Below are 26,803 nucleotides of genomic sequence, written 5' to 3' on the forward strand. Positions count from 1 at the left end.
CCCCCAGTGGACTGCAATTGTATTTTTATTTAATCTGAAGGAAAAATTTACTTAGATGGAATCTCACATCCAACAATAGATTGTTTGAGACCAACACTCATGCTGAGAAAAATTCAATAAACTGAACAAAAGTTTTTTAAAATTCTTTTTTGAAGCCTCGGGAAATTATCAACACAGTGAGACTATGTTGTGCTAGGAAAAGAAGAAAAGATGAGAGAAGTTAAATCAAACTTTGAGGCCACTTTATTTCCCTTAAGCAACAACTGCTGATTCTTAAAGTGACATTGGTGGGAAAAAAAAAAAAAAAAGATAATAAGCCAAGCAGAGTTTTTAGAGATCTCATAGGGCTGAGGAAAAAAGTCAGAAGTCTGAGAAGAAGGGCTTCTGGTAAAAACTGCTGGCTTCTGGTGGGAGCACCCAAGGAATGAGGGTGAACCAGAAATAGACTGGTTGACAGAAGGAATAAAGCCAACATGTAACCATCTCAGGCCATCTTTGGAAGGGGACTAATTGGCCTCCAGATGTGTTTTAGGCCATAAGCAAAAGTCAATCTTTTCTAAGGGAAAATAATATCATTGAACAGACTTACCAAGAAATTATAAATTTTATTAGGCCATCCTTCCTTTTATGTATTTGATTCTGTTGATAGCTGCCTTTATCTTTCTTTCCTTTTTTCTTTCCTTTCCTTTTTCCTTTCTTTTCTTTTTTCTTTTCTTTCTTTTCTTCTTTCTTTCTTTCTTTCTTTTCTTCTTTCTTTCTTCTTTCTTTCTTTCTTTTCTTCTCTTTCTTTTCTAAATTTAACTTGCTGGGATATTCTTTCCCTTAACTTCTTGAGATGGATGCTTAGATTACTGAATTTGTTGCATTTCTTCTTTTTATGTATATACATGTAAAGCTAAATTTTTTCCTTGAATAATAGTTTAATTGTAAATTTTCTGAATGAAAGTTAAAAGAATTCACTATTTTTGTATATATCTAATAAGTCATTATTAATTTCAGAACTCTTTTTATGATCTTTCTTATTTGATTCCTACTTGATTTGGCCAAATGTTGAGAGGAATATAGTAATATTTCCTCTTGATTTCTTTTAATGCTATATGGTTTTTTTATTTGTTTATTATATAGTTTTTGCTTTACATATTTTCTGTGGAATTACTGTGGAAAAGTTTCTTGGCAGCTATATTGCCATTGTTCATTCTGTTCTTGGTCATGATAAAATAATCTTCTCTACTTCGTTGGCTGTTTTGTAATTTGTAGACAAAATTGTTTTAATACTAATACGACAATGGTTATTTTCTAATATTAAGAATAAAACATTTGCTTAAATACTGGTCAAGTCTCATACATTTGCAAGTCCCCCAAACAAAAATCTAACTAGTCTAAGGGGAAGAGGAAATGGGTTGGCCAAAAGAACTACTGTAACTCACAGGATTGAGAAAGAGACATAACAATGTGGCCTTGATAGCTACATGAAGATTCAAGTTAGCTGTTACTTCCTTATATCCAACTATAGTCACTCCATACCAAAGTTCTTGGCTTTATTTCCCCTAATTTTAGCAGGCCCTCCACACATAAGTGACACAACAGATTCGGATTCATATCCCTCCAATGTGGACCCCCAGAGGTAAAACCTCAACCCCAACTGATAATGAATGGGAAGAGCACTCCTGAAGCTGCCCCACAGGAAATGTACCCCACCTAGTCTTCATCCCCCACTTTAGCTAGACCTGAGCAACCTAGGGTAGAGAGGAGGAGATGGAAAAACTTGCTCAGCAGCTAAAGACAATAAACACAATAGTACACAGTACCTAATATACACTTCATCATTTTTACCTACAACTCCTTGATTGCTTGGTTTTAAGTGTGTCTCAAGGAATGCATACACTTGCTTTTGTTTGTATAATTCAAGGGGAACTCTATTTCTTTTTTCCCTTTAAGAAGTGACTTTATCTTTTTTGTGTTTTATTTTTTTCAAGTTTTTATTTAAATTCCAGTTAGTTAACATAGAGTGTAATATTAGTTTCAGGACTAGAAATCTGTGATGTATCACTTACATACAAAACCCACTGCTCATCACAAGTGCACAAGGTGACTTCACCTCATTCAACCTTTTACTTTTAGAAGATAAGTTCACTCTAATTTTCTTTTCAAGTAATTTTATATGTAATATATATTTTTAAAATATTTTATTTATTGGAGAGGAGGGGCAAGATGGCTGAAGAGCAGGGTCCCCAAGTCACCTGTCCCCACCAAATTACCTAGATAACCTTCAAATCATCCTGAAAATCTACGAATTCGGCCTGAGAATTAAAGAGAGACCAGCTGGAACGCTACAGTGAGAAGAGTTCGCGCTTCTACCAAGGTAGGAAGACGGGGAAAAAGAAGTAAAGAAACAAAGGCCTCCAAGGGGGAGGGGCCCGCGAGGAGCCGGGCTGAGGCCGGGGCGAGTGTCCCCAGGTCAGGAAAGCCCCGTCCCGGAGACGCAGGAGCTGCACCGACCTTCCCGGGCGGAAAGGGGCTCGCGGGGAGGTGGAGCAGGACCCAGGAGGGCGGGGATGCCCTCGGGCTCCCGGGGACAGTAACAGGCACCTGCGCCCCGGGAGAGTGCACCGAGCTCCCTAAGGGCTGCAGCGCGCACGGGGGACCCGGATCAGCTCGGGGGGCTCGGGGGCGGCTCCGCGGAGGGGGCTGCGGGGCGGGAGCAGCTCGGGGGGGCTCGGGCGGAGGAAGAGGCTCCGCGGAGGGGGCTGCGGGGCGGGAGCAGCTCGGGGGGCTCGGGGACGGCTCCGCGGAGGGGGCTGCGGGGGGGAGCAGCTCGGGGGGCTCGGGGACGGCTCCACGGAGGGGGCTGCGGGGCGGGAGCACGAATCCAATAGCGCAGGCCCCGGATCCCAGGGCGCCGGGACACAGCCCTGGATCCGGCTTCCCCCGGGACAGGCAGAGGCCGGGAGGGCCCAGGACAGCGAGGACGCTCCTGCCCCAGCTGAGCAGATCAGCGGCCCCGCCCCGGAGCCTCCAGGCCCTGCAGACGGAGAGCTCCGGAGCTACCGCGGGGGCTGACTCCAGGGCTCCAGAGCTGGCCCCACCACTGCGGTTGTTCCTCCTGCGGCCTCACGGGGTAAACAACCCCCACTGAGCCCTGCACCAGGCAGGGGCTGAGCAGCTCCCCCAAGTGCTAACACCTGAAAATCACAACAGGCCCCTCCCCCAGAAGACCAGCTAGACGGACCAGTTCCAGGGGAAGTCAAGGGACTTAAAGTACACAGAATCAGAAGATACTCCTCCGTGTTTTCTTTGTTTTTTTGATTTCTGATTGCTTCCCCCACCCTTTTTGCCCCTTTCTTTCTTTTTCTTTCTCTTTTTCTTCTCTTTTTTCCTTTTTTTCTTCCTTTTTTCTTTTTCTCTTTTCTTTCCTTCTTTCTCTTCTCTCTTTTTCTCCTTTTCCCAATACAACTTGTTTTTGGCCACTCTGCATTGAGCAAAATGACTAGAAGGAAAACCTCACCTCAAAAGAAAGAATCAGAAACAGTCCTCTCTCCCAAAATCTGGATTACAATTCAATGTCAGAAAGCCAATTCAGAAGCACTATTATACAGCTACTGGTGGCTCTAGAAAAAAGCATAAAGGACTCAAGAGACTTCATGACTGCAGAATTTAGATCCAATCAGGCAGAAATTAAAAATCAATTGAATGAGATGCAATCCAAACTAGAAGTCCTAACGACGAGGGTTAACGAGGTGGAAGAACGAGTGAGTGACATAGAAGACAAGTTGATGGCAAAGAGGGAAACTGAGGAAAAAAGAGACAGACAATTAAAAGACCATGAAGATAGATTACGGGAAATAAACGACAGCCTGAGGGAAAAAAAACTAGGTTTAATTGGGGTTCCCGAGGGCGCAGAACGGGACAGAGGGCAAGAATATGTATTTGAACAAATCATAGCTGAAAACTTTCCTAATCTGGGAAGGGAAACAGGCATTCAGATCCAGGAAATAGAGAGATCCCCCCCTAAAATCAATAAAAACCGTTCAACACCTCGACATTTAATAGTGAAGCTAGCAAATTCCAAAGATAAAGAGAAGATCCTAAAAGCAGCAAGAGACAAGAAATCCATGACTTTTATGGGGAGGAGTATTAGGGTAACAGCAGACCTCTCCACAGAGACCTGGCAGGCCAGAAAGGGCTGGCAGGATATATTCAGGGTCCTAAATGAGAAGAACATGCAACCAAGAATACTTTATCCAGCAAGGCTCTCATTCAAAATGGAAGGAGAGATAAAGAGCTTCCAAGACAGGCAGCAACTGAAAGAATATGTGACCTCCAAACCAGCTCTGCAAGAAATTTTAAGGGGGACTCTTATAATTCCCCTCTAAAAAGTTGTTCAGTGGAACAATCCACAAAAACAAGGACTGAATAGATATCATGATGACACTAAACTCATATCTGTCAATAGTAACTCTGAACGTGAACGGGCTTAATGACCCAATCAAAAGGCGCGGGGTTTCAGACTGGATAAAAAAGCAGGACCCATCCATTTGCTGTCTACAAGAGACTCATTTTAGACAGAAGGACACCTACAGCCTGAATATAAAAGGTTGGAGAACCATTTACCATTCGAATGGTCCTCAAAAGAAAGCAGGGGTAGCCATCCTTATATCAGATAAACTAAAATTTACCCCCAAGACTGTAGTGAGAGATGAAGAGGGACACTATATCATACTTAAAGGATCTATTCAACAAGAGGACTTAACAATCCTCAATATATATGCCCCGAATGTGAGAGCTGCCAAATATTTAAATCAATTATTAACCAAAGTGAAGAAATACTTAGATAATAATACACTTATACTTGGTGACTTCAATCTAGCTTTTTCTATACTAGATAGGTCTTCTAAGCACAACATCTCCAAAGAAATGAGAGCTTTAAATGATACACTGGACCAGATGGATTTCACAGACATCTACAGAACTTTACATCCAAACTCAACTAAATACGCATTCTTCTCAAGTGCACATGGAACTTTCTCCAGAATAGACCATATATTGGGTCACAAATCGGGTCTGAACCGATACCAAAAGATTGGGATCGTCCCCTGCATATTCTCAGACCATAATGCCTTGAAATTAGAACTAAATCACAACAAGAGGTTTGGAAGGACCTCAAACACGTAGAGGTTAAGGACCATCCTGCTAAAAGATGAAAGGGTCAACCAGGAAATTAAGGAAGAATAAAAAAGATTCATGGAAACTAATGAGAATGAAGATACAACCGTTCAAAATCTTTGGGATGCAGCAAAAGCAGTCCTAAGGGGGAAATACATCGCAATACAAGCATCCATTCAAAAACTGGAAAGAACTCAAATACAAAAGCTAACCTTACACATAAAGGAGCTAGAGAAAAAACAGCAGTTAGATCCTACACCCAGCAGAAGAAGAGAGTTAATAAAGATTCGAGCAGAACTCAACGAAATCGAGACCAGAAGAACTGTGGAACAGATCAACAGAACCAGGAGTTGGTTCTTTGAAAGAATTAATAAGACAGATAAACCATTAGCCAACCTTATTAAAAAGAAGAGAGAGAAGACTCAAATTAACAAAATCATGAATGAGAAAGGAGAGATCAATACCAACACCAAGGAAATACAAACAATTTTAAAAACATATTAGGAACAGCTATACGCCAATAAATTAGGCAATCTCGAAGAAATGGACGCATTCCTGGAAAGCCACAAACTACCAAAACTGGAACAGGAAGAAATAGAAAACCTGAACAGGCCAATAACCAGGGAGGAAATTGAAGCAGTCATCCAAAACCTCCCAAGACACGAGAGTCCAGGGCCAGATGGCTTCCCAGGGGAATTCTATCAAACGTTTAAAGAAGAAATCATACCTATTCTCCTAAAGCTGTTTGGAAAGATAGAAAGAGATGGAGTACTTCCAAATTCGTTCTATGAGGCCAGCATCACCTTAATTCCAAAACCAGACAAAGACCCAACCAAAAAGGAGAATTACAGACCAATATCCCTGATGAACATGGATGCAAAAATTCTCCACAAGATACTGGCCAATAGGATCCAACAGTACATTAAGAAAATTATTCACCATGACCAAGTAAGATTTATCCCCGGGACACAAGGCTGGTTCAACACTCATAAAACAATCAATGTGACTCATCATATCAGCAAGAGAAAAAACAAGGTCCATATGATTCTTTCATTAGATGCAGAGAAACATTTGACAAAATACAGCATCCATTCCTGATCAAAACTCTTCAGAGTGTAGGTATAGAGGGAACATTCCTCAACATCTTAAAAGCCATCTACGAAAAGCCCACAGCAAATGTCATTCTCAATGGGGAAGCACTGGGAGCCTTTCCCTTAAGATCAGGAACAAGACAGGGATGTCCACTCTCACCACTGCTATTCAACATAGTACTGGAAGTCCTAGCCTCAGCAATCAGGCAACAAAAAGACATTAAAGGCATTCAAATTGGCAAAGAAGAAGTCAAACTCTCCCTCTTCGCCGATGACATGATACTCTACATAGAAAACCCAAAAAGCCTCCACCCCAAGATTGCTAGAACTCATACAGCAATTTGGTAGCGTGGCAGGATACAAAATCAATGCCCAGAAATCAGTGGCATTTCTATACACTAACAATGAGACTGAAGAAAGAGAAATTAAGGAGTCAATCCCATTTACAATTGCACCCAAAAGCATAAGATACCTAGGAATAAACCTAACCAAAGAGGTAAAGGATCTATACCCTCAAAACTATAGAACACTTCTGAAAGAAATTGAGGAAGACACAAAGAGATGGAAAAATATTCCACGCTCATGGATTGGCAGAATTAATATTGTGAAAATGTCAATGTTACCCAGGGCAATATACACATTTAATGCAATCCCTATCAAAATACCATGGACTTTCTTCAGAGATTTTAAACAAATTATTTTAGGATTTGTGTGGAATCAGAAAAGACCCCGAATAGCCAGGGGAATTTTAAAAAAGAAAACCATAGCTGGGGGCATCAAAATGCCAGATTTCAGGTTGTACTACAAAGCTGTGGTCATCAAGACAGTGTGGTACTGGCACAAAGACAGACACATAGATCAATGGAACAGAATAGAGAACCCAGAAGTGGACCCTGAACTTTATGGTCAACTAATATTCGATAAAGAAGGAAAGACTATCCATTGGAAGAAAGTCTCTTCAATAAATGGTGCTGGGAAAGTTGGACATCCACATGCAGAAGAATGAAACTAGACCACTCTCTTTCACCATACACAAAGATAAACTCAAAATGGATGAAAGATCTAAATGTGAGACAAGATTCCATCAAAATCCTAGAGGAGAACACAGGCAACACCCTTTTGGACCTCGGCCACAGTAACTTCTTGCACGATACATCCACAAATGCAAAAGAAACAAAAGCAAAAATGAACTATTGGGACTTCATCAAGATAAGAAGCTTTTGCACAGCAAAGGATACAGTCAACAAAACTCAAAGACAACCTACAGAATGGGAGAAGATATTTGCAAATGACCTATCAGATAAAGGGCTAGTTTCCAAGATCTATAAGGAACTTCTTAAACTCAACACCAAAGAAACAATCCAATCATGAAATGGGCAAAAGACATGAAGAGAAATCTCACAGAGGAAGACATAGACATGGCCAACATGCATGTGAGAAAATGCTCTGCATCACTGGCCATCAGGGAAATACAAATCAAAACCACAATGAGATGCCACCTCACACCAGTGAGAATGGGGCAAATTAACAAGGCAGGAAACCATAAATGTTGGAGAGGATGCGGAGAAAAGGGAACCCTCTTACACTGTTGGTGGGAATGTGAACTGGTGCAGCCACTCTGGAAAACTGTGTGAAGGTTCCTCAAAGAGTTAAAAATAGACCTGCCCTACGACCCAGCAATTGCACGTTAGGGATTTACCCCAAAGATTCAGATGCAATGAAACGCCGGGACACCTGCACCCCGATGTTTATAGCAGCAATGTCCACAATAGCCAAACTGTGGAAGGAGCCTTGGTGTCCATCGAAAGATGAATGGATAAAGAAGATGTGGTCTATGTATACAATGGAATATTCTTCAGCCATTAGAAACGACAAACACCTACCATTTGCTTCAATGTGGATGGAACTGGAGGGTATTATGCTGAGTGAAGTAAGTCAATCAGAGAAGGACAAACAGTGTATGTTCTCATTTATTTGGGGAATATAAATAATAGTGAAAGGGAATATATGGGAAGAGAGAAGAAATGTGTGGGAAATATCAGAAAGGGAGACAGAACATAAAGACTCCTAACTGTGGGAAACGGACTGGGGGTGGTGGAGGGGGAGGAGGGCGGGGGGTCGGGGTGAATGGGTAATGGGCACTGAGGGGGGCACTTGACGGGATGAGCACTGGGTGTTATTCTGTATGTTGGTAAATTGAACACCAATAAAAAATTAATTTATTAAAAATAATAAAATAAAATATTTTATTTATTTATTCATGATAGAGAGAGAGACACAGAGACATAGAGGGAGAAGCAGGTTCCCTGTGGGCAGCCTGATGCAGAACTCAATCCAGGATCCCAAGATCATGACCTGAGCCAAAGGCAGACGTTCAACCACTGAGCCACCCAGGTGCCCCATGTATGTAATATTTTTGAGCATAAGCTTTTTTGCTGATTTCCTTTTGCCTTTTCTATATTTTTCCTACTTTTTCTTTTTTTTTTTAATTTTTTTCTTTATTTATGATAGTCACAGAGAGAGAGAGAGAGAGAGAGAGAGAGAGAGAGAGGCAGAGACACAGGCAGAGGGAGAAGCAGGCTCCATGCACCGGGAGTCCGACGTGGGATTCGATCCCGGGTCTCCAGGATCGCGCCCTGGGCCAAAGGCAGGCGCCAAACCGCTGCGCCACCCAGGGATCCCCTACTTTTTCTTCTCTCTTCTTCTTTTCCCATGAAGAAACATACAGTAGGCTCCCTTTTTTAACCTCTTTTGGTGGATATGTTTATTTCTTTAAGTAAATGCTTACATCTATGTTTCTTAATCCAGTAATTTCAGAAATAAACCAGTCTTTTTTGCTGCCTCGTATAAAAGAGGAAGAAATTATCAAGCAAATTTCAGTTTGCTTTTCATCCCCACATTCATTTTTTAATTGATTCTCTTATTCCACTAAAACATAAACACTGTAATAGCAAAGACTATTCAAAACTGCATCCCCACTTCCCAAAATATTTCCTAGAAGTGACTGAAATATTCAATACCTAAGTTACAAAAAAAGACCACATCTTTTCTTTTTTGTGTCGTACTGATAATAATCATTTCCTCTGGAAACAAGGGAGATGCCTGGTTGGTAGGGCAGTGACAAGTAGGATTTTGGTTTGTCCATAAGTTTAATTTTTATAGTGTGGCTAGTTAAAGTTAATTTTAAAAGGTAAAAATTATGTCACATCCTTTTGGAAAAACTTAAAGTGCATAGAATTTACAAAACTGTATTGTAGGGCAGCCCGGGTGGCTCAGCGGTTTAGCGCCACCTTCAGTCCAGGGCCTGATCCTGCAGACCCAGGATTGACTCCCACATCGGGCTCCCTGCATGGAGCCTGCTTCTCCCTCTGCCTGTGTCTCTGCCTCTCTCTCTCTCTCTGTCTCTCATGAATAAATAAATAAAATCTTTAAAACAAAACAAAACAAAACAAAACTGTATTGTACCCCCACTGTGGGTGTACAGAAATGGGAGACCTCTCTGATATTTCTATGTTTGTAAAAGATCTGTTATTTTCTATCTGGATGTTTATAATATTCTTTGTTGTTTTGATGTTCAGTAATGTCATCAGGATGTTGTGTTGTTTGTGGCTGACTGTTCCTTTTATTTTCTCATTCTGATAGAGCGTGAACCTTATCAATCTGCTGGAATACCATCTTTCTCTAATTGCGAGAAAATATTCTTCCATTATATATTTCTATATCAATTTCTTTCTTATGTTTTATTTTTACTTTTTAAAATATATGCATTATATGCATTTAAAGTTTATATTGTTTGTTCACATAGTTCGGGTTTATTGTTGTAGTTTTGTTGTTTGAGGGGAGATAGTTCTTGTGCTATTGTTTTCTCTTCACCTTAAGAAAGGAAGAACAGTGTAGGTCTAATGACTCTAAACTCTGTAAAAGATTGATAATGAAGAGATGGATGCTATGACACTGAGAAAGTTTAAAATACATGAACAATTCATCACTACGCTGGTTCTGAGACTAGATCTCAATGGGTCCAGTGCTCTTCTTGGAGTCTTCCCCCTGCCATGAAAACAAACTGAGACTATCATCCTAGAGGATGAGATGAATCAGAGATGACCACTGAAACTGATGTTCTCACTGTCTGCAGATGTGTAAGGAAGACCAAACTATGTTCGGTGATTCAACCCAAATCAGCAGAATCACATGGTCAACATGCAGGCTCACGAAGAGTAATAATTTTCTCCTTTCTTTTCGTTGCTTTTTTTATTTTCTCTATTTGTTACATCGCTTTTCTCCTTTTATTTTATGTTTCTCTTTTTGTTGTTTCTCATTTTTGTTATATTATTAATTTATCTTTAAATATTATTTATTTTCCTTGTTTTATTTCTTTTAAGTTTTTTAAGCCACAAATTTTTGGGTAGCATATTACACAGCAATAACTAACTGACATAATCAGAAAGAATATCAAAACCATGACTGTGTATAGTAGATCAAAACTTTTAATAAATTGTAAATCAAAGAGACTAGTTAGAGGCAGGTTTTAACTTAGGGGTACTGAAAGAGAAAGATTTATGTTTATTAGTTATCATATTTATCTCTATATGGATAAAATTCATATCTATGTATAGATATAAACATATATTTACACTTATATATTTAAAAATTATCAAAATTTGTCATAATTGTCGGTGTATAATGAAAAGAATAAATCTCCAAGAAGTCTGTAGTATAAGCAATCTCATATACCATCAGTCCTCACTTGCTCTTTATAATGGTGATTCAGGTCTTACTAGTCTCAGGAATATGCTGTCTGAATTAAACAACATATGTGAGTATGCTGGTGAGGAGTTCAGTTGAAATATTTGGATTTAAAATACAAATCCCGAGGTGGTAAGCATGTAATTAAGTCCATGGGGAAAAGAACAGGAGAATCTATTCCCTTTGAAAGACTAAGGGTTTTCATATGTTTCTTAGTATAGTGGAACAATCTGATAACATTGGAGCCCTACTCTTTTATACTTTCTTGTTATGAGGTTTACTGAAAGGCACTTACTGTATGAAAGAGTATGACAAGGAGAAGGGGAGAGATCTGAGGACAAGTTCTAATTCTGCAATAAGCAATCTCTCTGTGAGACCTACCATGTCACAGTATGTAATCTAAACCTCACATTTTCCATCACATTAAAATTTTCAAATCTTATCCCTTATAATTTAAAATGCTTTGTATGTAAGTAATAAAAAACCCAAATCAAACTGGCTTTAAAATGAGAAATTTTACTGTTTCATATAATGTGAAGCCCAGAGGGATAGAAGATGTCAGATTCTGACTGGAAATATCCTATAATTCTCTTAACTCTGCCTTCCTCTGTGTATTGGCTTCATCCTCATGTGGGTGATAAAATAACTGCTGTTATTCTGAATCCCACCTTGGTGTATAACACCTTCAAGAAGAAGGGAAAAGAGAAGAATGTTTCCATCTCAGCATTCCAATCAAGCATCCCTAAATTACTAGGTTGCTTTGGCCATATGCCACTACTGAACCTGTGAAATCAGCTAACGTAATACAATGGTTGATTAGCACACTCCAAGGCTCACCACTGGGTCAAATGGATCCTGCATTAGAAGAGTAGAAACCCAGATAAAATCCAGGTTCTGTTAGGATGAAGAAAAGACATGTGGGAGTTTGGCTAGTGAGCCAGAATTCTCACTACATGATTTATATAAATAATACAGCATTTTTGCTTTAATAAATCTGTGATTGTGAAGCATTATGAAGATATATTTCATATTTTGAAGATGGAGTCCGTTTTTAAAGATTTCATAAACAATGAAAACGTAATACTTTATTTTTTTTGAAAATGTAATACTTTGTCACTATTATTATTGTGTTTATGAGGCATAAGGAAAGTGGCTGCCCTTTCAACCTCTGATCAACTCTTGTATTGGATTTTTCCATTTGTTCTTTTCTATAAAATGGCTTTGAAGACTAAGTGTAAAGGAGACATATAAAGAAGAAAGAATAAAGAGTAGGAAAAAAGGATAGTGATGGAGAAAACTCCCTGTAATGGATAGCATATGTTTAAAGTGGGAACCAATTTTAAGAGTAACAGAATAATGATAGTAATTCTCCTATGCTCCTACCTTTAGTCACCCTGAAATAATTTAATATTTGAAGTAGGCATGATTTTATCCATTTTACTGATGATAAATTTGGGACACACAGAGGTTAAATTTTTTCTTATTGACCCCTAATTCTGAGAAATGTCACAGGTATATGATACGCCATCCTTACTCTTTCCACTCTTCACATCAACACATTTAAAAACAATAAGTCCTTGTAAAACCTTACAATTTTTTACCCAAATGAATACAATTTCAAGAATTTCCTTCTTTCAGACAATTAAAAGCTTTCTGTACTTTTAGAAAAAAAACTTGTAGGATTGTCAAAGCATGCTATTGAAGCTGAAATGTTGACCAAAGTACATAACATTAATTTCTTGGATAAAAATAATTGTTGCAATGCAATAGAACATAATATAAAAGTGTATTCATTAGGCCATTTCAATTGTTAATTTCAAAATCACCTTTCCTAAACATTTAGCATTTAGAAAATTTATCTCAGACTTTGAAAGTTATGTTGGAAGTTGGGGTAAATTTCGATATTTTGGAAAGATGAAAATTTCATTGAATGCTTCAGGATGTGTGTGTGTGTGTGTCTGCACTCGTGTGATGATAGTCATAATATCAACCATAAAATCAACATAATACCGGTGCCTTTTCATTAATCTAGTGAGGTATTTAAAAAAGTAAATCTACACTGATCTTTCATGTATCAAAATTAATGGTTAAAATTCCCCTAGAAGTTATTTCTAATATGTAACTATGATAATATTTTCTGATAATAAGTATAGCATGTATAAAGGAAGGTGACGGATAAAAAGAAGATGAAAGGTAATACAGTAATGTTAAGATAATCTTGAGTGTTTCTGAAAAAAGGAATAATATAGGTAAGCAATTTATCAGAGCAATTGGATTTGATAACACGCAATGTACTTGGTTCTCACCTCCATCTTTAGGTAACATTAGGATTTCAGGTATAGCCTATGTAAAACCTCAAATGAAAAATAGATTCAGGAAATCTAGGTTGTCATTCCCTCACCAGCAACATAACTTTGACAATTTTTCCTTATGCTTTCTCATTAACATTATTTTTGTAGTTGAGAAACACAATATAGTACTTTATATTACTAGAAATGGCTGAGCAAATGTCCTTTAACTGCACTTTGGTTCACCAATAAAATATAGGGACTATGTCTATGGAATGCAAATAGCACATTATTAGGCACAAAACCCAGGATTATATTATATACTTGTTTACTGGTTGAAATATTTTTAACTCTGTCATTTATTTGCCTCAAATCTGAACACTTAATCCCCAATCACACCACAAATGCATTTATTTTAAGATGTATTTAAACCACTAACTAATAATGGAACACATGATATTACTGGCCAAGTAATGATGCTGTCACACTCTAACAATCATCTACAATTCATTCATAAACACCCTCAGAGTAGAGATTCCTAACTTTATCACCAAATTACCCAAGTACATGGCACTTAATCATGGATAAGGCAGCTCCTAATAGCCATGTGTGGTATGATCCTGATTTGAATTTCTTAGATTCTGAGAAATTAAAAGGTTTTTATAAGCATATTACTCCATTAATTCCAATCTTTTAACTGAAAAGCACAATCTGTATATTCAAGTTCTTTAAATTCAACAAGTCTATCACCTTGAATTTCATGTGTCCTACACCAAAATCACTGTTTTCATTTCCAGAATGGTAATCCTCTAAAAAAGAAATCTCTCATTCCACTACAAGTCTCTTAATATTCCTATTTTCCTAAGATTTTAAATCTTAGTATAACATCCTTCATATCCATCCTCTTCTCAAATCTTTCTTCTACTATTGCAACCAAGACTTCTCATTTTGATGAAAACTATTTCTTTGTCTCTCTAGCTCTTGAAATCTATTCTTGTAGCCCAACCTCTTTCTAATATTCTACTTTGCACTCATGACATGTAGCTCATTCATTCTCACTCATAACATGTAGCTCATCTATCTAACAAATATATTGTTATCAACAAAACGTTAAATATGATAGGAGAACTGGGTGATCAAGAGGAAGCTTTAGCCTAAGAAAAAACATTAGAGCTGAGATTGAAAGAACAAGTAAGAAATAAGTGCAAGACTAATAGAATTAGAAAAGACCCAGAGACTGGAAGAGGCTTGGAAACAGGAATGAAAGGTTAGTGTGGTTGAAGCACACACAGCAAAGGAGAGTGACTTTTTTTTTTTTTTTTTTTTTTTTTTTTATGATAGTCACAGAGAGAGAGAGAGGCAGAGACACAGGCAGAGGGAGAAGCAGGCTCCATGCAGGGAGCCTGATGGGGGACTCAATCCCGAGTCTCCAGGATCACACCCTGGGCTGAAGGCGACGCCAAACTGCTGGGCCACCCGGGCTGCCCTCTTACACATTTTCTAAAGGAAGCAATTTTATAATACTTTGCATCGATATTCAGATATAAAATGGCATTAAAGGGCAATGATTATATCAAAATTTCACACCATAGTTTTTCAAACACTGTCATAAATTTACCATTTAAGATTTTCTGAACAATTAGAATAACTAGCTAGAAACCAAGAATTTAGAACAAATTCATTTCTGTCATCTTTACAATTTTACTCAATATCAATTGGCTAAAATTTATGACTATGGCCACATATGCAATTCCCTTTGTATATAGGGAAGTGTCCAACATGAAATCTTAATAAATTTTTTATTTAAAATATTATTCAATAGCATGCGGTAAAAGTTTGAATAGTATAGTTAATGTTGTGCTTTGAAGGCCCTGATGGAGGAAAGCTGTGTAATTGAGAAATGCCGGCGCTGGTGCCAGGTTGTGTTTCACAGGGTGGCATTATTTTGATGAAACCATTACATCCAAATTTTGTTTTCACCAAATGAAGCCTAGAAGAATAGATGACTACAAAGAAAACCCACAAAAAAACTCCCACAAACCAAACAAGTGAAAAAATACAAAACAAAATCCGAATCTTGTCATTTACGAGTTCAGTGATTCTCCCCGGGGTCTAGGTTACTTATAACCGCTTTTCCAAGTGTGTTTTCTGGGAAAATCATATCTGCAAAGACAAAAGTAGCTGACAGCTATGATCAGATAGATGAAAATAATTTGAAAACATAAATTAATGAAAGCTAATAAGAGTAATGACAGGTGTAATTACCATGTTCCCTGCTCTATAGTAAAGATACACATGTGCTAGTGATGAACAGGAATTCATCTGGACAACACTAATAAACATAAAACAATATTATCACTAATCTGTACCCATCACAAGAACAGGGCTTCTGTCTTAACTATCTTTTGTCCCTGACACTTAACCCACTTCTGACAATTTTACTGAAAGTAACTACACAATTTTTAAAATTTAGTTCCTTCTTTCTATTTTTTTCTCATTTCCACAATGACAGATTTCCCTTTACATAAGTCATCTTTGTTTTGTTTTTTATCTTTCATAATGCTAGCAATTATGAAATATGTTATATTATGAAATATGAAAAGCTTGGCTATTTCTATTTAGGGTAACAGTACTATAATGAGTAAATCTCCATATCTCAGTGGTGAAGCAAAATAAAAGGTCCTTTCTCACTCATAAAAGTCCAGGTGGATCAGCTCTCCTCCAATTAGTGATTCAAGGATTCTAGCTTATTCTATCTCCTGGGTATGTCATCTTCAACACATAACTCCCAACTTTTCCCCAGGGTTCTAAAGAACCTGCAAAAAGAAGAGTAAGGATGATTCTAAATGAGAGTTTAGTGGAAAGGCTTTGAAGTAGCATTTCTGCTTGAGTTCCATTGTCTAGGATCCAGTCACAAGGCCATACTTATCTGATTGCAATGAAGTTAGATAAATATTCTCTGTATGCAGATGGGCATCCAACCAATATTCATGTAATATACAATTAATTTTTCTCATTATTATTTCTGTTAGTGTTACATTACTTTTCTTATAAAGATTGTGGTGGGTATTTGGCCTGTATACTCTAAGATCTTTTTTTTTTTTTTTTAAGACTTTATTTAGTTATTTGAGAGAAAGAGAGAGCACAAGCAGAAGGAAGGGCGAAGGAGGGGGGAGAAGTAGGCTTCCTGCCAAGCAGGGAGCCCAACACAGGGCTCCATCCCAGGATCCCGGGATCATGACCTCAGCCGAAGGCAGATGCTTATCTGACTGAGCCACTGAGGAGCCCTGTATACTGCAAATTCTAAGGAATGATTTACTCTTGTCATTTTTTTACATCCACCTGTCTTGTTAGTATTTCTTCAGATACATATTGCTCCATACTATTCAGGCCTCCAAAAACACAGTATCTCCTTGGTGAAGCTCTATAGATTTTCTCAACTAAGATCATAACCATTATCCATCCCCATCACTTTCTATGCCCTTATCCATTTTAATTTGTAACCATAGAATTCTTCATTAAATGAATTTTATCCTTTAATTATTTCCACACTAGTTTTCTTTTATTGCTTGTCTCTTTCACTGTAATGCATGCGCTATGAGCATGTAATTTGTTGGTCTTCTGATTTGTGAATATCCCCAGACCCTAGAGTAGTACATTTTTTTCTAGTACTCCCTATTTTAATGAATCAATTAACTAGAATTTCCTTCCTATAGGTAAAACTTAATGGAATAAGTGGGATATATTTTTTTTAAAAGAAGCTTCACCAATAAGATTAACATTCTTGAAAATATTAAAGGTAAAGTCACAAAAACTAGAATGATGACAAAACATTTTCTATATAGTGATGATTCACAAAATAAAGTCCTGATTTTTTTATGTTTCAAAAATTATCAATTTGTGATATATAATACTATACCATAGAATCACATTACCGAAAGTTGTAATATCACCAGCCCTCTTTTTAGGTGCAGCCATATTTTGAGCACGCTGACAAAAGAATCATCTCCCAAGGAAATCCCTTAAACAACTTTTGGAAACAGGTGAAGATAGTATTTACTTGCACTTTCCAAGATATTTTTTAAAGGTTTATCATATTTACCTTCATATTATCCTCTTCAGTCATAGAAATAGAAAATAGCAAACATATCTGAAGAAATAATTTTTCTCTCTTTTTTTTGCCTTATCATAATATATGTTCCAAACTTACAAAATTGTTATTCTGATGTTACATTATTGGGATGGCTAATTCCTCCAGTATTCACTGACCCTTTTTTAAGCAATATCTTTGGTATTCAAAAAAATAATTTATTTATAAAGAGTGTGGGAAAGAAGAGCCATGGGTTTAATTTCCAGTCTGCAGCTTATGACCTGTGTGAACTTGTACAAATGATACCCTTTATATCTCTTGGACACTGCTTTTCCTCCTTAGTATTCAACCTAGTGATTTGTTGGGGGGATTGGAGAAAAAAAATGTAAGAAAAGTATGATATCATTCATCATATCCTCAATAAAAAGCTAGAACCTCCTGATTTTTCCTTCACATTATTGACAATAGCCATGAAGACTCCAATCATCCTTCTTTTTCCTTAATTTAGTTCCCCTCCTCAATATTATTTTGCTTTGTGTGTTTTTGAAATGCATCACGGTATTTTTTAATATGATGCAAAAATACAAAATGGAAAGTAGCTATAAGAAGAGATTTTATATTGTGCTCCCAAACTGCAAAATCCTTATCACATCAATATTTTTTTAAAATACTTTTGTATTTTCAATTTTAGATGTCCATTTTAATAATGCAAGTGAGGCCTTTCACAAGGCCTACTTTTCAAATCTATTAATCTTCAGAGAAAGAAAAGAGATAAAACTTTAATTTGCTTCCTACAGGGCAGATTAAATTGGTTCACTTTATTTCTTATTTCATTATTGACGCCTTTTGTCCAAAAGAAGCATTACTTTTTTTTTTTTTAAGAAGCATTACTTTTAATACAAATCCCAAGATATGGGAAATACTTGGTTGGGTGTACACTTATCTTCCTTAAGAATTCATAATTATAGCCCTTCCCTTAAGATTTTAACTACTTTTCTAGAACTGGTGCTGTCTTACCCTTTGCCAAAATTTTGAATTCCAAAAAAGATGCTGGTAAATACCTCTTTTTGATATTAACAATAACATTTTCTCTCCAAATGCACGTGTGCCTCACCTAATAGCTTCAGTAGTTAAGTCAACATGCAGCAGTAAGTTTTAAGATACAGAAGATGACATCAAGCCTTGTATGTATTTCACTTACACATATACAGAAAGAGGTAGAGAAGGAAATGTGGTATATAAGCTATGTTTTGAGCTGGAATACAAATAGAGGAAATGCTTTCAGGTGATTTCTGTGTCAGGGTGTGCTTAAGAGTGAATATCAGATAAAAGCAAGCTTGAAAATTTAAATGAAATGTTAACAGTCCCAGAAGAAGATAGCTATGAATCACTGAAGTAGAGATATGTATTCCAGGAAATTTATCCAATGCTGTAGTACCTGGGTGTCTAAAGTTAAAGGGATCATAAATGTATAAATTGATTTATCTTTGTTATTTTTATTAACTTATTTGACTCACATGCATTAATTGACTCTTAACATTAATGAGAACTAATCAACTAACATACTATTATAAAAGATAATCTTATTTGACTAATCTCATTAATTTCTAAAAGTACTTTAACAACCAATTACTCATTTTCATAATTACTTCATTCAGCACAGAGCACAAAACATCTGGGGGAAGAAAATGTCTAAAACCTCTGAAAAGAAAAAATAAATAAAAATAAAAAATAAAATCTCTGAAAAGGTGGCATTAAGATAGAGATGAGACAGACAAGTAATTATGATATAAACTATAAAATAACTACCATTAAAGGTAAAAAAAAAAAGAGTAGTGCTTTTACAGGTTTAGAGGAGTCAGCAATTTTGTGTTATAATTAGACAGGAATGAATCTGTAGAGTTGAAATCCTGGGAGACATATATAAGATTTGTTTGTCAGAGATGTAGAGGAAAAGAATAGTAAGTTCAGGAAATCTACTTTATACACAACATGTTCCTGAAACTCTGCCTGAAAGCCAAACATATAAAAACTGAAAAATAGACCTTTATATTTTAAAAATGAACTGTTATTAGAATTCTAATATACATATATAGTATATAGCATATATGCATTTACATGATTTAACCTATTATTTTAACAAAATAATTCTATCACTGTAATTTTTTAAATGGCTTGGGCGACCTCAGGCAATAAGGTTAGTGATAAGAGTGCATCCTCATTGGCTGGTCTCATAGGAAGCTTCTGTTAACCATTCCTGAAAAAAGGTCAATCTCTCCCAATAGGTTACCCACATTGCTTGGACATCCTGAAGACCTTTCTCTCTCAGTGAGGCTGCTTCTCTTTTCCTCTCCCCTCTCTGCCTTTAGAAAGGAGATATGCTCTCCTGCATGTAGCTAGAGTTCAGCCTGGTTCTCCTGGAATATGTGAGGAGGACAGTAAATCATGGAGTATGTATAGGATAAAGAAGGAAAAAAAAGAAGAGGAAGGGAAAAGAAGAATATGGCAATTATATCACTTCTGATTCAATCTTTGCCATTACTTTAAGGCAAGATTCTCTTTCCTTTAATATTCAATAATTGCAAGTAAACTTATGAGTATGTGTATGTGTGTGTCATAGTGTAGCTTCTTTATGCGCATTAGGACAGAGATCACAAGGTGGCTGGATTCTGGAGAGTTTGTCTTGTAGATAAGTCTGGATTGGCAAGGAAATATGTGTAGATAGAAAAAGGATAGATAGAGATGAATGGGTAGATGGACAGATACAGAGACGCAGAGATGCTGAGCCCCAGAGATATCACTTAGATGAAGCCTGCACTCTCCAATACACCTTTTTGCCAACATTCCTGTTCCATTACACTGTCTACTCCATTATGTTACTCTACCCTTGCAAATACTTGTGTTTGGCACCATTGATCTAAACAGCATATTATTCCTAAGTTTTTAATCAATTTAACTAGTTTGCTGATCTGAATTTTTGAACCACTGTATGCTACCCCTCAAGGCATATTTTTGCATATTTAGTTGGTTTTAATTTCTTTTAGTAAAGGAAAGCTCACAGAGAATCCTAATATACAAGCTACATAAATATGCCTAACTATTCAGGACATTCAGGGTGTGAGCAAGAGGAATATCTCCATTTTATTGTAATCTTGAGAATATTTTGAAGATTCAGTTTAAAAGATTCTGTAGAATTTTTAAAAAGGAAGACATTCTGACCAACTGGAACTGAATGACCCACAGTCTCTTTTAAACAAGTCAAAATCATTTTTGGTCAGCTGACTTACAAAAAGACTAGTTTTATTTTTTTTTTAAATTTTTTTTTAAAAGACTAGTTTTAACTTGAGAAAGATCTAAACCCCTTTTCACATTTAATATGAAAAATGCAGGGATTGTATGAAGTATAGGAAAGTCAAGAACCACTAACCAACCAATTTAAAGTTTATTTTTGTATGCTGTGTCATTGGAGGACATCAAGCTGGAAGAATGAGTGGGAGCAGGTTCAGAGGGACCGTGAACATCAAGTAAGACATTTTCGGTAAGCAATAAAATATAGAAGAAAGGCAGACACTAGCACTGATTCAATGCTTTAGATATGACAACCTCCTTTTCTCTTCTCTAAACTTCACAAGAAAAATATGAAATCATGTTGTTATTAGCCCATTTCACAATTAATTAGATGCAAAACCCACCACAAAAATTAAGCAACTTATCTAGAGAGAGATACACAATTAGCAAGTGGCTGAAGCAAGATTTGTCTTTAAGCATATTTGCCTTCAGATCCTAGAGATCTTCCTACATTGGTGAAACTAGATTCATATGACCCAGTTCTTGCCACTACACCATACTCTTGTGGATCAGTGCTTATGCATATGCATTACCTCAGATTTAATTGATCCATACATTTCTTCCTCCTTTTAACTTTAATCTGACTTATTGGAAACTTTGATAGCCAACCAATAAATTAACTTGTTTCTTTGCCTGATACCAATAAGGGAACCAGAGTCTTCAACTATAACTAAGAATTATATTTCATTTATACCGAGTAATCTTAAATCATGAACTTCAGACTCATGCACATCATCTCTGTATGTTGCAATCTCTCTACATTTAAAGTTACTTTATTGCTTCCATTTTTTTCTACTATTCATTAGTGTACTGCATATTTTGAGTTAATAGACTCAGTATTGATTGTGCTTGTGGGGTTTCGGGCTGTTCCTAAAAAAATGTGAATCAATATCTTCTGCTCCATTTTCCACTCCAGTGTGATTTGGCTATATGCACTGTAGTATAAACAGCCACAGGCTGGTTATAAATCATTCTACCTATCTTCCTACTGACAGTCTGCAACCAGGTTGGTAGATTTCCCCAAGGGAAAAGAAAGCAGGGCAACTCTAGGTCAAGATATGCATTCCAACTGCAAGTGCTTACAGCTGGAATGAGCCTGCCTTTTAAGGAACAGAAGGAAATGTCCACAGTGAGCTGTTTTAAAAGATGCAATTCAATTTTAAATGTATCCATGTATTTCTGTTTAGGGACTTTAAATTAAATTATCATTTAAAGTTAACATAGATATCTTATTAATGGCATTGAGATCATCAGTATTTGAGTGTTTACAGATCAGGCCAAGAATGTTTAAGCAAAGAAACAGTGTATATAATTTGTAATAGTGTGCAAATATGATTATACATGCCTATCACATCTCACTTGCTAAGAGTATATATTTTATCAATCCTCTATAAAAGCAAAACATAATGATGATTAAAAACTTATTCTATAAACTACAAGAGTTAATAAACATTATACTAACCAGACATGCTATCCTTCAGATATGATGTATCTTACAATTGCTTAGCACTTTCATTTATTTAATTAATTAATTAATTTATTTATTTACTTCATATCACTGTGACAAGTACTCCAGTTGTTTTAAAGGTGAAGTGCACTTTTGTCATCCATACCTGGTCCTACCTATAACATACATCTTTAAGAATTAGGGATACAGTCTCTCCTTGAATATTTTCTTCTGGAGAAGCTCATGAGTCAAGAAAAGATCAAATTTACAATCCTGATCTCAATATAACCACATTCTGCATAATCTATCTTCACTATACAATCTATTGAAATACAAATATACTGTATACTTGCATCACTAATTAAATAATCAACCTATGCTAAGGCATTCCAGAACATGAACTTCCAAAGACAAAATGGATAAAAATGCAATATATACAGAGGTAAAGCTTAGAGTAAACTGACTTTGACTATGTGAATTTAGGTGTTTGGATACCTTGCTCTGATACACTCTAAAGTAAGCTTGAGCAAATTTCTCTAAGTATTAGTTTCCTTATTTTTAAAGTTAAAGATTCTACCATCTAAGTGCGGATGTGCAGGTTAAATGTGGAAATGTAAAGCACTTAGTATTGGCATGAGTTAGCGCTCAATAAATGCTCTACCATCAATGAATTTTCATGTTTCATTTGTAGAAAATTAAAATAAAAGTAAATTTCATTTTTTTTTTAGTTTAGGTTCGATAGGATATATTTTGGTCTTTTATTTAATGAGTGCTTTTGACTGTCAAAGGCTATCATGCAAATGCTTAGTATCAAAGTTCCCCAGACTGTTGTCTTTCTCAAAGGCAGATGGTAAATCTGTCAGCAGTAGCATTCAGAACAACAGCAACCCAGATGCTTTTAAGTGCTGCGTGTGAAGCTGCTCCTCCCATGAAGAGTACCATTGGGCAAGATGCCAAAGAAGGTCCCCAAGGCAATTAGCTGCTTCTGAATCCAACTCTGGCTGTCTGGAAAGTGAAATGAATGCAGCATGTCTAGCCATACACCACTTAATGCAAAGAGCATGCTCCTTATTTATAATCAAGCCTATCTTCCATATTTCGACCTAGCCTCATTCTAACAAGAAATCTGTAAAAAATTTTTTGTTTGCAAAAGAAAGCTTTCTATTACTTTATAGGTATCAGTGTTCTTTGTCAATAAAGTAAACCTATTAGACTTAATGACCAGTTACCTGTAATTATTGTGCACATGCAATTATCTTTAGCGATTCATAATAAACCCAATATTTATGAGTACCTAAGTGTAATTTAAACCATGATGACCACTGTAAGCACAGGAGACCTACTCATAAGTTCTGGATAAAGTTGTCAGGCTCATGTTCAATATTAGTAGAATATTCTATAAAAAGGATAAAGGGAGTAGAAAACAATGTCACCCAATAAAAGTACTGTTCATATTTATAAAAACATTCTTATCCAAAGAACATACTTTTAAAGCATATCAATTAATCAACTATTCCTTAGAGCTTTTATAAAATTCAACAGAGCCAAAATATCAATATGCATTCACTATGTATCAAACACAGCTATAGGCACTTTGGATTCATTTTCTATAAACTCCAAAAAAAAAAAAAAGAAAAGAAAGAAAAACTTCAAATAGCCTATGATGTCCTTTGTACAGGAAAGGTACCTGACCATGGCTACAGAGCTTAGTAGATGCTAGAGGCGATAATTGAATCCTGGAAGTTTTTTGTTCTAAAGACAGTGCCCTTTTGATTACATCATCCAAAGAAGAAACAGATACTTTAACTTTTGCAATGACAAGTTTCTTATATTTGAAGGCAGAGTTCATTTTTTTATTAAAAAATCAAAACAAATAGACTCATACTGGGATGTGAAAGTCTGAAGGCTTTAGAGGTAGACAGCACTGGTTTTAATTATGGCTATATGGTATCTCTAGAGTAGTCTGTCTTCCTCTATGAAGATACTTATCTTAGAGGAGTGTGGTAAGGACTAAAAAAAAGACAATTAAGGATTGCATGGTACCAGGATTACACAAGTTATAAAGTGCAGCTCAGAGAATTTAACTAACCCAATTAGGGTTACATGAATTTGTATCAGAGCTGCATTCAAACTCATACATTTCAGATACATTCAGCTTGAGAAATCATGAAGGGTAATAGATTATAAAATATGAATGCATTATAAACACGTATTATTCACTACCATAAGAATGATAATATTATTAGAAAAAGTAAAATAATAAGAGGAAACAATATCCCCTTGAATACATAAAAACAGTATTTAATGCATGATACCACTTATGTTGAATGTGTGCTGTTATATATCTACTAAAGCTATCATAGTGAAATAAGGAGAAAATAAATCTGGAAAGATATACCAAATTAAAGCTGATTTTTATCTTTCATTTTTTCTTATATGTAGTTTGCATCCATATATTTTCTGTAATGAAAACATAATACTTGGATTTTTACTCAAGGAACATGATCTGAAGTAATTACATTCTGAGTCTTAATTTCATTTTTCTAAATATACTTTTTCATTATATCCTGATTATTTTGTCCTGAAGACTGAAATGTTCTTAAACTTGTAATTTGCATTGAAATTTGAATTCACTTTATTTTTATTTTTTTGCTTATGGTTGTCACTTACCAAAAAGATATTAAGGAATAGCTCTTGCCATGCCTCAAAGAGGAAACTGAGCCCAAGACTTAGCTATGGAAATAAATGTTGCCTTCTACTAATGATGGCATTAATTTTCTAGTTTTATTATAGTTAGGACCCCTGAAAGATAAGTGTGAAGATTTAGATTTTATGGCCTACTCTCAGAAATTTTGATCTGGTGGATGTAGAGTGGATTCCAGATCCTAAATCTGTTAAAAGCTCTCAAAATGACCTGGTAAAGGGTCCTACTGAAGTTTTGATTTAAGAATTGACTTTCCAACTTTTGTGGCATATCAGTGAATATAATGTTGCAGTTATGTATCTGGACATAAACAGACTGTTTTTCAAACAAGAAACAGGTAACTGAAGAAAAAAATCATGAAAAAATATTCTTCAAGAACAGATTCTTGTTATATCAGGATAGATGTGGTTAATTTGCAATAATAAAAAAAAATCCCAATATGGCAGTAAATTAACACAATTTTCCCCTCATTCATGGAATAGGCATAATATAGACCAACATTAGAGTTATGCTTGTTGTAGTCACCCAAAAAAAGACTTATGGAAGTTTCTAAAATTACCTCAGCAATGGCAAGAAAATGTGGTATATCACAAATTGACATTCAAAGCTTCTATCAGAAAGGGAGTCATAGAATCTATTTACATTTTATGGGATAGGAAATCATATGGCCATGCTAAAATCAAATGGGGTGAGAAAATTCAATTGGATTATGTGTCCACAAGGAAGATGGCCAGAATGGTGAATATTTTAATGACTGTCTCACATGCCAAACTCAAGAAGTTACAACATAATGTAGTAGTTATAAACCTCAGGTGGGGAGTCTTAAAGCTCTAAAAGTAAATCCTAGTTATACCACTTACTAGTTCTCTGAATCTGGGTAAATCATTTAGCTGGGATGACTCAGCTTTTTTATCCCTTCAATCTTCCAGGTCTGTCAGAAACCAGTACACTAATGTATATAAAGTATGCTGCATAGTGTCTAACATGTAGTGAAAAGTCATGATTATTAGTCTTATTTACAACTGTGAGTTATAATAGATGCACCAATATATTCATATTCTAAATTAAGCTAGCATGAAAATGTAAAAGATACTCATTGTCACTAATACTATACATATTTATTTAGCCTTGAGTATTCATAGGGTACTAGGTTAGGAAAAATGAAGGACACAAAAATAAATGAAATATGGTCTCTGATACGAGGATTATTACAATGTATTTGAGGAATCAGGAAATTAGGGAATAAATGCTAGACAGTCTGGTACATAATTATATGGAGGGCTATGGAGAGCTATGGAGAAGATGAAATTAGACTTGAGAAAATAGTAAGTATTATTTGGAAGAAGTGTATATCTGTTATTACTGTGCAATAAAATATTTAAAAGAAAAATTTTAAGATAAGTATGTAGCTAGTAGAGAAAAATGGGAAATACTCAAAGACGGGATGGTTTTTAGGGGAGACAGAAGAAGACAAATAGATGACTGAAAGAGACAGATATAGAGATAAATAGATCAATACACGGCTGGGTGGATGCATGGATGCATTGGTGGATATAGGGCATAGGTGCAGATACTCTTATTTGAGAGAGTAATTGGCTTAATTACCAGAATGTCATTAAAAGGATTCTCCTCACATTGGCTGGAGTCACTCATAAGCTCAGTATTTCCATATGCAGCTTTCTTTGAGTATAAGTAGATAACTGTAGCAAGCATATTGTCCTCACTTTGGTAATTGGGTTATTCTATTTTCTAAATTCAGTTTGCATGTGAGTGGTGTTTTGTGAACTCAGATCACATTCCCCAAAATACTGCTGCACCCTCAGAACTTGAGTTGAGGAAGGAAGTCCAGCAGAAGGATGGAAGTTATAGGACAGTGTCTCAGGGATTCACGCATGCAACAATTTCCACAGATGTCGAGCATGGCAG

Source organism: Canis aureus, chromosome 13, assembly GCF_053574225.1.
Source record: "Canis aureus isolate CA01 chromosome 13, VMU_Caureus_v.1.0, whole genome shotgun sequence".
Classification (NCBI taxonomy): Eukaryota; Metazoa; Chordata; class Mammalia; order Carnivora; family Canidae; genus Canis; species Canis aureus.